Genomic DNA, 11,808 nt, shown 5'->3' with positions numbered 1-11,808 from the left:
TTTTTTGAAGTTTGGAAAACAGTAAGCATAAAGTGAATTTAACAATTGGCGTCTGTCGATTTAATCCCACGGGCACAAATACACACACACATTCAGCTGCATTTGTGTTCAGCATCTCCATTTAAAAAACACTTTTGAAAGGGATGAGCGCTTTGTCTGAACCATGCTACATTTGTGGACTTGCAAATTTAAAAAGCATATTTTTGCAAATCTTCCACCCTCTGAGCTTCCGGCTTAACTGGTTTTATTACTTTGAAAACCTTAGGCTGTTTATGCTGCCATTGTTCGATTAATTTAAATACCTGGGGAACAACACCCACTCTGCCTGTCCTCTCTGTGCCTCTCCTGCTGCTCCTACTGAAATCCTGAAAACTCAGGCCATCAAAGGCACCTGGAAATGGGCAGGCAGGAGTAGAATGGAAGAGGAAATGCTGAAACACTAATGGGACAAGGAAAAGTATCAAAAAACACAAGGAGAAGACTAAGAAGTGATAAAAAGGTATGTGAAAACAACCTGCAAGTTAAATAAGGATAATAGTGAAAGTGTTCATAAACATATGACTGAGAATTGGTGCAGAGGGCAGGGTTTCAGAATTTTAGATCATTGGGATCTTTTCTGGGACAGAGGTGACCTGTTCAAGAGGAACTGGCTGCACCTGAACTGGAGGGCGACCAGTATCTTTTCCGGGCAGGTTTGCTAGTGCTACAAAGGAGGATTTAAACTAGATTGGCGGGGGGGTTGGGGTGGAGGGGGGGGGGGGGATCTGAATAGCAGGGAGGCAGGAGCAAGGCTGGAAAGAGATAGAGTAATCAGAAATAGTAAGTTGAGGAGACAGGTTAGGCTGGTACACGACAGAGAGTGAGGAATGCCTCTTAAAATGCATTTGTTTCAATGCAAGAGGGCTGACAGGTAAGGCCGATGAGCTCAGGACATGGATGGGTACACGGGACTGGGATATTATAGCCATTATAGAAACATGGCTAAGGGAGGGGCAGGACTGTCAGCTTAATGTGCCAGGGTATAGATGCTTTGAGCAAGACAGAGATGTTGGAAAGAGGGGAGGAGGTGTTGCATTTTTGATGAAGGTGAGCCTCACAGCAGCAATCAGAGATGAAATAACTGAGGGATCATTCAGGGAGACTTTGTGGGTGGAGCTAAGAAATAAGAAGAGGATGTGATGTTATTGGGGTTATACTACAGGCCCCCAAATAGTCAATGAAAATTAGAGGAACAAATATACAGGGAGACTGGGGAGACTTGCAGGAGCAATAGGGTTGGCATAGTAGGGGGATTTTAATTTTCCTAGCATGTAGTGGGATTGCCAGAGCGTTAAGGGCTTAGATGGGGTGGAATTTGTTAAGAGCGTTCAGGAAAGTTTCCTCAAGCAATATATAGAGGATCCTACTCAAGAAGAGTCTTGGGAAATAGGGCAGGACAGATGATGGAGGTGACAGTGGGGGAACACCATAGTTCTATTAATTTTAAAATAGTTATGGAGAGGAACAAAACTGGTCCACAGATTCAAGATCTAAATTGGGGCTAGGTGAATTTTGGTGGAATTAGACAGGAGCTTGCAGGGGTTGATTGGAGTAGTTTGTTTACAGGCAAAGGGGCCTTCACCAAGTGGGAGGCCTTTAAAACTGAGATAGCTAAAGCTCAAAGTCTGTATGTTCCTGTGAGGGTGAAGGGCAAGGTTGGGAGGAATAGGGAACCCTGGACGACAAGAGATATTGAGGCTTTGACTAGAAAAAAGGAAAAGGTACAGGCAGGTGGGATCAAGGGAATCTCTGAAGGTTTCTAGAGGAGGTTACTGAAGAAGGAAATCAGGAGGGCAGAAAAGAGGCATGGGATAGTCTTGCCTGAGAAGATTAGGGTGAATCCAATGAGGTTCTTTTAATATATTAAACAAAAAAGAATAACTAGAAAGAGAATAGGGCCCCTCAAGGACCAAAGTGGACATGTATTTGTAGAACCTTAGGAGATGGGCGAGGTTGAATATTTGTCCTCAGGGTTTACCATGGAGAAAGACATGAAGACTTGGGAACTTAGGGAAGTTAGCGGTAATGTCTTGGGACAATCCATATCACAGTAGAGGAGGTGGTGGATGTATTAGAATGCATGAAGGTTGATAAATCTCCTGGTCCTGACCAGATATATCCAAAGACACTGCAAAACACTAGAGAGGAAATTGTGGGGGCCCTGGCTGATATTTTTGCATCATCGTTAGCCAAGGGCAAGGTCCCGAAAGACTGGAGGGTTGCGAATGTTCTACCCTTATTCAAAAAGGGCTGCAAAGAAAACCTGGGAACTATAGACCTTAACATCTGGGGTAGATAAGTGACTTGAGAAGATTCCGAGGGATAAGATATACATGCATTTGGAAAGGCAGAATTTGATTAGGAGTAGTCAGCATGGCTTTGTATGTGGGAGATCATGCCTCACAAATTTGTTAGAGTTCTTTGATGAAGTGACCGGGAGGGTTGATGAGGATGTATTCTGTATGGATTTCAGTAAAGTCTTTGATTCGGTTCCACATGGTCGGCTGCTATGGAAGGTTAGATCGCATGGAATCCAGAGGAAGCTGACAAATTAGATACACAATTGGCTCGATGGTAGGAAGCAGAGGGTAATAATGGAAGGATGTTTGTTGGACTGGAGGCCTGTGACTAGTGGAGTGCCTCACGGGTCATTGTTGGGCCCATTGCTGTTTGTTATCTATATCAATGGTATGGACGAGAATGTTAAAAATCACACAACACCAGGTTTAGCCCAACAGATTTATTTGGAAGTGCTAGTTTTCAGAGCACTGCATATTCACCACGCAGTTCTTTCACATCTACCTGATGAAGGAGCAGTGCTCTGAAGGCTAGCACTTCCAAATAAAACCACTGGACTAAAACCTGGTGTTGTGTGATTGTTAACTTTGTCCTCCCCAGTCCAACACTGGCATCTCCACATCTTGGATAAGAATGTCACAAGGTATGATGAATAAGTTTGCAGATGACACTAAAATAGGCGGTAACGTGGACAGTGAGTAAGGTTTTCAGAAATTGCCTCAGGTCCTTGATCAGCTGAGGAAGTGGGCCAATAAATGGCAAATAGAGTTTAATGTAGATAATTGTGAGGCCTTGCACTTTGGAAAGTCAAATCAAGATAGGAGTTTCATGGTGAATGGTAGTGCCTTAAGGAGTGTAGTGGAACAGAGGAAACGGGGAGTTCAGGGTCAAGGTTCTCTGAAAGTGGAGTCCCAGGTAGACAGGGCAGTGAAGGCGGCTTTTGGCACATTGGCCTTCATCAGTCAGGGCACTGAGTATAGAAGTTGGGAAGTTATGTTGCAATTGTACAGGATGTTGGTGAAGTTGCACTTGGAGTATTGTGTTCAGTTATGGTCACCTTGTTATAGGAAGGATGTTATTAAACTGGAAAGAGTGCAGAAGAAATTTACAAGGATGTTGCCTGGATTCAAGGGTCTGAGTGAAAGGGAGAGGTTAGACAAGCTGAGTCTTTTTTCTTTAGATTGTAGGATACTAGGAGGGATCATGAGAGCCATGGATAGGGTGAATGCAATCAGTCTTTTTCCCATGGTTGGGGAATCAAGGACTAGAGAACATCCATTTAAGGTGAGAGGGGAATGAATAAAAGGGAATCTGAGGGGTATTTTGTTTCCACAGAGGGTGGTACACGTATGGAATGAGCTCCCAGGAGAAGTGATTGAGGTGCATACATTAACAACATTTAACAGGCATCTGGACAAATACACAGATAGGAAAGGATTAGAAGGATATGGGGAGAAAGTGAGGTCTGCAGATGCTGGAGATCAGAGATGGAAATGTGTTGCTGGAAAAGCGCAGCAGGTCAGGCAGCATCTAGGGAACAGGAGAATCGACGTTTCGGGCATTAGCCCTTCTTCAGGAATGAGGAAAGTTGGTCCAGCAGGCTAAGATAAAAGATAGGGAGGAGGGACTTGGGGGAGGGGCGTCGGAAATGTGATAGGTGGAAAGAGGTCAAGGTGAGGGTGATAGGTCAGACTGGGGTGGGGGCGGAGAGGTCGGGAAGAAGATTGCAGGTTAGGAAGGCGGTGCTGAATTTGATGGATTTGACTGAGACAGGCTGGGGGGAGGGGAAATGAGAAAACTGGTGAAATCCGAGTTCATCCCTTGTGGTTGGAGGGTTCCTAGCCGGAAGATGAGGCGTTCTTCCTCCTATCTCAGGCGACCGAATCAACACGGACATCTACTACAAACCAACCGACTCCCACAGCTACCTGGACTACACCTCCTCCCATCCTGCCCCCTGTAAAAACGCCTACCTACCCCCCAACTCCACCCTGCTCCCGTTTATCTTTCAGCCCTCACGGCCCACAAGCCTCATTCCTGATGAAGGGCTTATGTCTGAAACATTGATTCTCCTGCTGCTCAGACGCTGCCTGACCTGCTGTGCTTTTCCAGCACCACACTCTCGACTCTAAGCTCCAGCATCTGCAGTCCTTAGTTTCTCTGAGTGCACTTGTGATGCCAAGCAAAGAAGGCTATGAACCAAATGCTGCAAAATGGCATCAGAATAATTAAGCGGTTGTTCTTGATTGGCACACAGACTCGATGGACCAAAGGGCCTTTTTCTGTGCTGATCATTTTGAATCTAGGTGGCATGGGTTGGCATGGATGGGACCCAAGGAATGTATGGGTGGGTTGGAACTGAAGGACTGTTTTATATATATTTTTAAAAACCTTCAATAATGTGCCAGTAATGGGCACACATCTTCTGCCCAGTTTGCCTTGTACCCGGTATCCTACACCCCCACTCTGTTCTACCTAGCCCTCCATCATCCCCTCCCCCACCCTTGGCTAAAGGTCTGAGGTCCTGGCAGCCATCTTTACAACTTAGACTTCTGGAATTGGGAACTTTTCCAACTGCGCACTGTTGACAATCCAGGCTGTAAGTGGGTGAAGCTATTCAACTTTGTGAGGTATTACTCAGGCAGTCATTCAGATCTTTATCCACTGTCCACACAGGAACCTTCACCTGTCTCTTGCTCAGAGCTTGATTCAAAACTAACCAGAAATCTAACCTGGTGAGCGTTACTGTTCCACACATCTCGAGAACAACGTGCGCTGCATTTACACTAATGGTGAGACCTTATTAAGTTTCCCGTCTATCCAATTGAAGTAAATCCTGTAACCTGATTTCTGGCTCAGCTTTTCCAAAAGGAATAGAGATGTAGGCACCAGAGGGTAACTACAAAACATTCTGGTTTCATTCTGTATGATTTAAAATATCATTCTTGGAGCATTTACTGAGTGTCCCTAACATTTTTAAACACTGAGTGTCCCTAACTGTTTTAAAATTAGGGTCACCTTTTTAAACAGGGAGAAGAAATCTTTCCTCTCAGAGAATTCATAGAGCCATGGACTCATACAGCATAGAAACAGGCCCTTCAGCCTACCACATCTACGCTGACCAACAAACACTGAACTACACTATTCCCATTTGTCTACACATGGTCCATAGCAGACTATGCCCTGGCAGAACATCTGAAATGTTCCTCACCATCTCAGGCAGTGCATTCCATGTTTCCTCCACCCTCTGATTGAAAACATTTTCCCTCAGATCTCCTCTAAACCATTTGCTCCTCACCTTAAACATATGCCCTTTGGTCTCAGGCACGGTGTTGTGTGATTTTGGAACTCTGTAGCTCAGAAGGTGGTGTAGGCAGGATCATAGAATATAGAACATCACAGCGCAGTGCAGGCCCTTCAGCCCTCGATGTTGCACTGACCTGTGGAACCAATCTGAAGCCCATCTACCATACACTATTCCATTTTCATCCATATGCCTATCCAATGACCATTTACATGGGGCAGCACGGTGGCTCAGTGGTTAGCACTGCAGCCTCACAGCACCAGGGACCCAGGTTCAATTCCAGCCTCAGGCAACTGTCTGTATGGAGTTTGCACATTCTCCCTGTGTCTGCGTGGGTTTCCTCTGGGTGCTCCAGTTTCCTCCCACAATCCAAGAATGTGCAGGTCAGATGGATTGGCCATGCTAAATTTCCCATAGTCATAGGTGCATTAGTCAGACAGAGAGTTTGGAGTGTTGGAGGGTTGGTATGGGCTTGTTGGGCCAAAGGGCCTGTTTCCGCACTAATCTAAATACCCTTAAAATTGGCAAGTCTACGACTGTTGCAGGCAATGCGTTCCAAGCCCCTATTACTCTCTGAGTAAAGAAACTACCTCTGACATCTGTCCTATATCTATCACCCCTCAATTTAAAGTTATGTTCCCTCGTGCTAGCCATCACCACCTGAGGAAAAAAGTTCTCACTGTCTAACCCTCTAATTATCTTCTATGTCTGAATTAAGTCACCTCTCAACTTTCTTCTCTCCAATGAAAACAGCCTCAAATCCCTCAGCTTTTCCTCATATGACCTTTCCTCCATACCAGGCAACATTCTGGTAAATCTCCTCTGAACCCTTTCCAATGCTTCCAGATCCTCCCTATAATGCGGTGACCAGAACTGTACACAATACTCCCACACCAGTGTTTTGTACAGCTGCAGTGTGACCTCATGGTTCTGAAACTCAATCCCTCTACCAATAAACGCTAATACACCATCTGCCTTCTTAACAACCCTATCAACCTGGGTAGCAACATTTGGGGATCTATGCACATGGACACCGAGATCTCTCTGTTAATCTACACTTACAAGAATGTTAACATTAACCCAGTACTCTGCATTCCTGTTACTCCTTTTAAAGTGAATGACCTCACGTTTTTCCACATTAAACTCCATTTGCCACCTCTCAACCCAGCTCTGCAGCTTATCTATGTACCTCTGTAACCTGCAACATCCTTCCACACTATCCACAACTCTACAGTGTCATCTGCAAATTTACTAACCCATCCTTCTACACCCTCATCTAAGTCATTTATAAAAATGACAAACCACAGTGGCCACAAAACAGATCGTTGCGGTACGGTACCGTCTCAACTTCCCTTCTTGAACAAAGGGACAATATTTGCTATCCTCCAGTCTTTTGGCACTATTCCTGTAGACAATGACAACCTAATGATCAAAGCCATAGACTCTGCAACCTCCTCTCAGGCTTCCCAGATAATCTGAGGAAAGATCCCATCCAGCCCAGGGGATTTATCTATTTTCACACTTTCCAGAATTGCTAACACCTCCTCCTTGTGAACTTCAATCCCATCCAGTCTAGTAGCCTGTATCTCAGTGTTCTCCTTGACAACATTGCCATTTTCCAGTGTGAATACTAATGAAAAATATTCATTTAGCACTTCTTCTATCTCCTCTAACTCCACACACAACTTCCCACTACTACCCTTGATTGGTCCTTATCTTAGTCTAGATTAGAGTGGTGCTGGAAAAGCACAGCAGTTCAGGCAGCATTCGAAGAGCTGTGCTTTTCCAGCACCACTCTAATCTAGACTCTGGTTTGCAGCATCTGCAGTCATTGTTTTTACCTTATCTTAGTCTAGTCATTCTTTTATTCCTCATATACCTATAGAAAGCTTTAGGGTTTCCCTTGACCCTATCTGCCAATGACTTCTCTTGTCCCATCCTGGCTGTTCTTAGCTCTCTCTTTAGGTCTTTCCTGGTTAACTTGTAACCCTCAAGCGCCCTAACTGAGCCTTCACGTCATATCCTTCTTCTTCCACTTGACAAGAACTTCAACCTCTTTAGTAAACCACAGCTCCCTCGCTCGACCACTTTCTCCCTGCCTGACAGGTACATACTTAACAAGGACACGCAGTAGCTGTTCCTTTAATAAGCTTCATGTTTCAATTATGCCCATCCCCTGCAGTTTCTTTTCCCATCCTATGCATCCTAAATTTTGCTTAATTACATAATAATTGCCTTTCCCCAAGCAATAAATCTTGCTCTGCAGTATATACCTATCCCTTTCCATTGCTAAAGTATACGTAACCAAATTGTGGTCACTATCACCAAAGTGCTCACCTACCTCCAAATCTAACACCTGGTCAGGTTCATTACCCAGTACCAAATCCAATGTGGCCCCACCCCTTGTTGGCCTGTCTACATACTGTCAGGAAACCCTCCTGCACACATTGGACAAAAACTGACCCAGCTAAAGTCCTTGAACTATAGTATTCCCAGTCAATATTTGGAAAATTAAAGTCCCCCATACCCTATCACTTTTGCTCCTATTGAGAATCATCTTTGCCGTCCATTCCTCTACATCTCTAGAACTATTCGGAGGACTATATAAAACTCCCAAAGGGGTGACCTCTCCTTTCCTGTTTCTAACCTCAGCCTATACAATCTCAGTAGATGAGTCCTCAAACATCATTTCTGCAACTGTAATACTGTTCTTGACTAACAATGCCACATCCTCCCCAACACCCACCGCCCCCCCCCCCCACCCCTTTACCATTTTCTCTGTTCTTACTGAAACATCTAAATCCCGGAATCTGCAGCTACCATTCCTGACCCTGCTCTACCCATGTCTCCGAAATGGCCACAACATCGAAATCTGGGGTTATATTTTTCATTATATAGTTTCAAGAAGTAGATAGATCCTTGTTTCAGACGGGAATGAAGAGGTATCGTGGTGGATGGGGTTGTGGGATTCGAAACACTAACAGATCAGCCATGATCTTATTAAATCATGGAGCAGACCTGAGGTGCTGAATTCCTGAGGGGATGGGCATAATTGAAATATGAAGCTTATTAAAGGAACAGCTACTGCGTGTCCTTGTTAATTCCTCTGTTCGTATGTCTCTGGATCCCTTTGGAAGATGGTGACTGGTTTTGTTTTTGAACCACTACAGTCCCATCTGGTCAGGGGGTCCCACAGTTCTGGCTCAGAGTGAGTTCCCAGGATTAAACCAATTCTGATGAAGGAACCTTTGCCAAAGGTTTGAAGGAATACTTCCAAGTAAGAATGCTTTGTGAGATGAATGGGAACTTGACGGTTTGGATATTTCCACAATCCCTGCTACCCTTGTCCTTTCAGACAGCAGGGATTGTGGGTTTGGAAATAGCTATTGAAGGAGCCTTAGTGAGTTCCTGCAGACGGTTCTATACATGGAGTACACTGCAGGCAGTGGGGAGGGAGGGAGCATTTAATATATCAAATTGCTTTATCAGAACTCATACTTGCTCTGTCTACAACATGATGAGAGTCTGAATCAGTCATGAGTAAAGGTTTACTTTGAGCAGAAAGCTGTGGCGGGGTGGAAATCAAAGAGAATGGATTCTTCCTGACGTATTGTTTAATCCCTAAATGGACTGTCCTGTATAAAGTGCTTATTATGGAGATAGAAAACATTTCCTTGGCTCTGAAAGTATCACTTCAAATAAACATATAACCTCATTGTTAAAACCAGACTAATGTCATCAGATTGATTCCTTTCCCCTTTATACTCATTGGGTCCCAGTGGGCACTGTGCCCTGAATATCACCAAGCCTGCAGTGCCTCAGTTAATTAGCTGTTCTTTACCAGTGAGCCTGGACAGTAAGGGGTAGCAACATGGAGATGGCCTCATCAGCCAGTAGGGGGCAGTCACTTGGTGCATGGGCAAGAGTTGAACTGCTGAGACTCAATTCTACTTTTGAACAAATAACCCTGTTCAGGACCCCCAGCGGGTCCAACCTTGGGACCTTCTTGACGAGTCATAATTATTGACCTTTTAACATCACCAAGCAACTGAGATTGATGCTTCTGAAAGGAACTGAGGAGGAAGGCACCATCGGTGTTGGACAATTCCTGTATCTGTCAGATGGTGAAATGGGGATTCTACAACACCACCCTTGTTACAGGTTTGGTCAGGGTAATTTGGGAAACTTTTTTTCTAGAATCCCTTGCAAGTGGATAAACACGTGCTCTGTGTGAGCTGATTTCCATTGTGATGTTGAGGCCATGGATGACTTGACAGTGTTAGTGTCCCAAATGAAATGGGTCAGTTTTGTAAACCAGCCCCTCCCCAAAGTTACACCGCACAGAAAGAGCGCTACCAACCCACCAGAGGTGTTCAAGTGCAGCCAAAACAGAACAACACCTAGAGACCAGTCAAATGGTGAGGGTCTGTCTGAAAGAAAGTGGGCATATCTGAGATTGTGGGGCAGGGAAGGTGGGCACATGTGGGGTATGGGGCAAGGAGAGGTGGGCATAGCTGAGGGGCAAGGGAGTTGGGCACATCTGAGGGTGAGAGCTAGGATAATGGGCACATCTAGGGTAGTGGGGACAACGTGCTGGGCACATCTGGGGGTTAGGGACTGGGGCAGGGGAGGTGGGACCTCTGGGGGTTGAGACAAGGGGTGGGTACATCTGGGTCAGGGCCTGGGATGGGGAGGAGGGCACATCTGGGGGTCAGGACCAGGGGGTGGGCACATCTGGGGCAGGGGGTGGACACATCTAGGGCAATGGGGACAAGGTGCTGGGCTCATCTTGGGTCAGGGACTTGGGCAGAGGTGGTGGGCACATCTTGGGGTCAGGAACTGGGACAGGGCTGGTGGACACATCTGGGGACCAGGGTAAGGAGTTGCCACATCTGGGGTTCAGGTACTGGGGCAGGGGAGGTGGCCACATCTGGGGATCAGGGCAAGGGGGAGCACATCTGGGTGTCAGGGGCAAGGGGTGGGCATATCTGGGGTTCCGGGACTGGACAGGGGGGAGGTGGTCATATCTTGGGTTCAGGGACTGGGACAGAGGAGGTGGTCATGTCTTGAGTTCAGGGACTGGGGTAGGGAAGGTGGTCACATCTGGGGTTCAGGGACTGGGGCAAGGGAGGTGGTCATATCTGGGGTTCAGGGACTGGGGCAGGGAGGTGGTCATATCTGGGGTTCAGGGACTGGGGCAGGGGAGGTGGTCACATCTGGGGTTCAGGGACTGGGGCAGGGGAGGTGGTCACATCTGGGTTGCAGGGTTGGTGGAGGGAGGATGTCTGTTGGAAAGGGGATGTGAGATGACTTCTTGAGTTGAATCTCCAGGCTGGCAGGTACCTGAATCTTAGAGACTCAATTATATCCCTGACAAAAGAGCAGGGTGTGTTTTGTTCTGGCAAGTTAAAGAAATCCATGAGCATCTATCAGGATAGATCCCATGATGTGGTTGTGGCAGAACCAACACCAATAAATCGAAAGCTGTGCTAGCTAAGCTGGTACAGGCTGGCAAGGAGATCGAGCAGGTATTAGACTGCGATGTAATTGCGCTCCAAAACATCTGGAGCGCCCTCACTGCACTGCCCCTAAAGCTGAATGGATCATTACAGATCCATGTTTACCCCTTAATACAATGACCATGGAACGTCTTGTCCAACCCCTCACCTTGGGGATTTAGAGAAAGGGAAGGCTACTCAGTCCACCCACTTAGACCAACCTATTTACAAAGGCTCTGGGATCATAGAATCCTGACAGCATGGAAGCCAGCCATTCAGTACACATTGACCCACTGAGGAGCATCCCACCGAGACTCCCTCCTCTACCCTATCCCTGCATTTCCCATGGCTAATCCATCTAGCCTGCACATCCTGAACACTGCAGGCCATTTAGCATCAATCCACCTAACCTGCACATCTTTGGACTGTGGGAGGAAACTCATGCAGACATGAGGAGAATCCAAACAGATAGTTGCCTGAGGATGGATTCGAACCAGGATCCCTGGCACTGTGAGACAGCAGTGCTAACCATTGAGCAAACACACTGCCCAGACATCCCTATGAATCTCAGAGCAAAAGGAATCTCAACCTTGTCATCCAAATGAGCTGTCCCAGTTTAAAGTCAAGTACCTGAGTGGAAAGAACAGCCGTGGCAAGACTTGTCATCTT

General features: G+C 46.2%; 1 protein-coding gene across 4 annotated transcripts in view; it reads left to right on the top strand.

Annotated features, from left to right (window-relative positions):
* Nucleotides 1–361: 361 nt before the first annotated feature.
* LOC122541752 (sorbin and SH3 domain-containing protein 1-like) overlaps nucleotides 362–11,808 on the top strand; it is a 406,532-nt gene continuing 395,085 nt past the window's right edge. For 2 of the 4 annotated variants that reach the window (XM_087982591.1, XM_087982587.1), the window contains exon 1: nucleotides 362–499. The gene's annotated coding sequence lies outside the window, so the exon portion shown is untranslated. The remainder of the gene's footprint in view (nucleotides 500–11,808) is intronic. The other 2 variants (XM_087982603.1, XM_087982599.1) reach the window with 2 other exon arrangements.

This window comes from Chiloscyllium plagiosum, unplaced genomic scaffold (assembly GCF_037043375.1).
Source record: "Chiloscyllium plagiosum isolate Xiang-an unplaced genomic scaffold, Cpla_swu_hap1 HiC_scaffold_43, whole genome shotgun sequence".
In the NCBI taxonomy this organism is placed as follows: domain Eukaryota; kingdom Metazoa; phylum Chordata; class Chondrichthyes; order Orectolobiformes; family Hemiscylliidae; genus Chiloscyllium; species Chiloscyllium plagiosum.
This window is presented reverse-complemented; position numbering and strand designations above follow the sequence as displayed.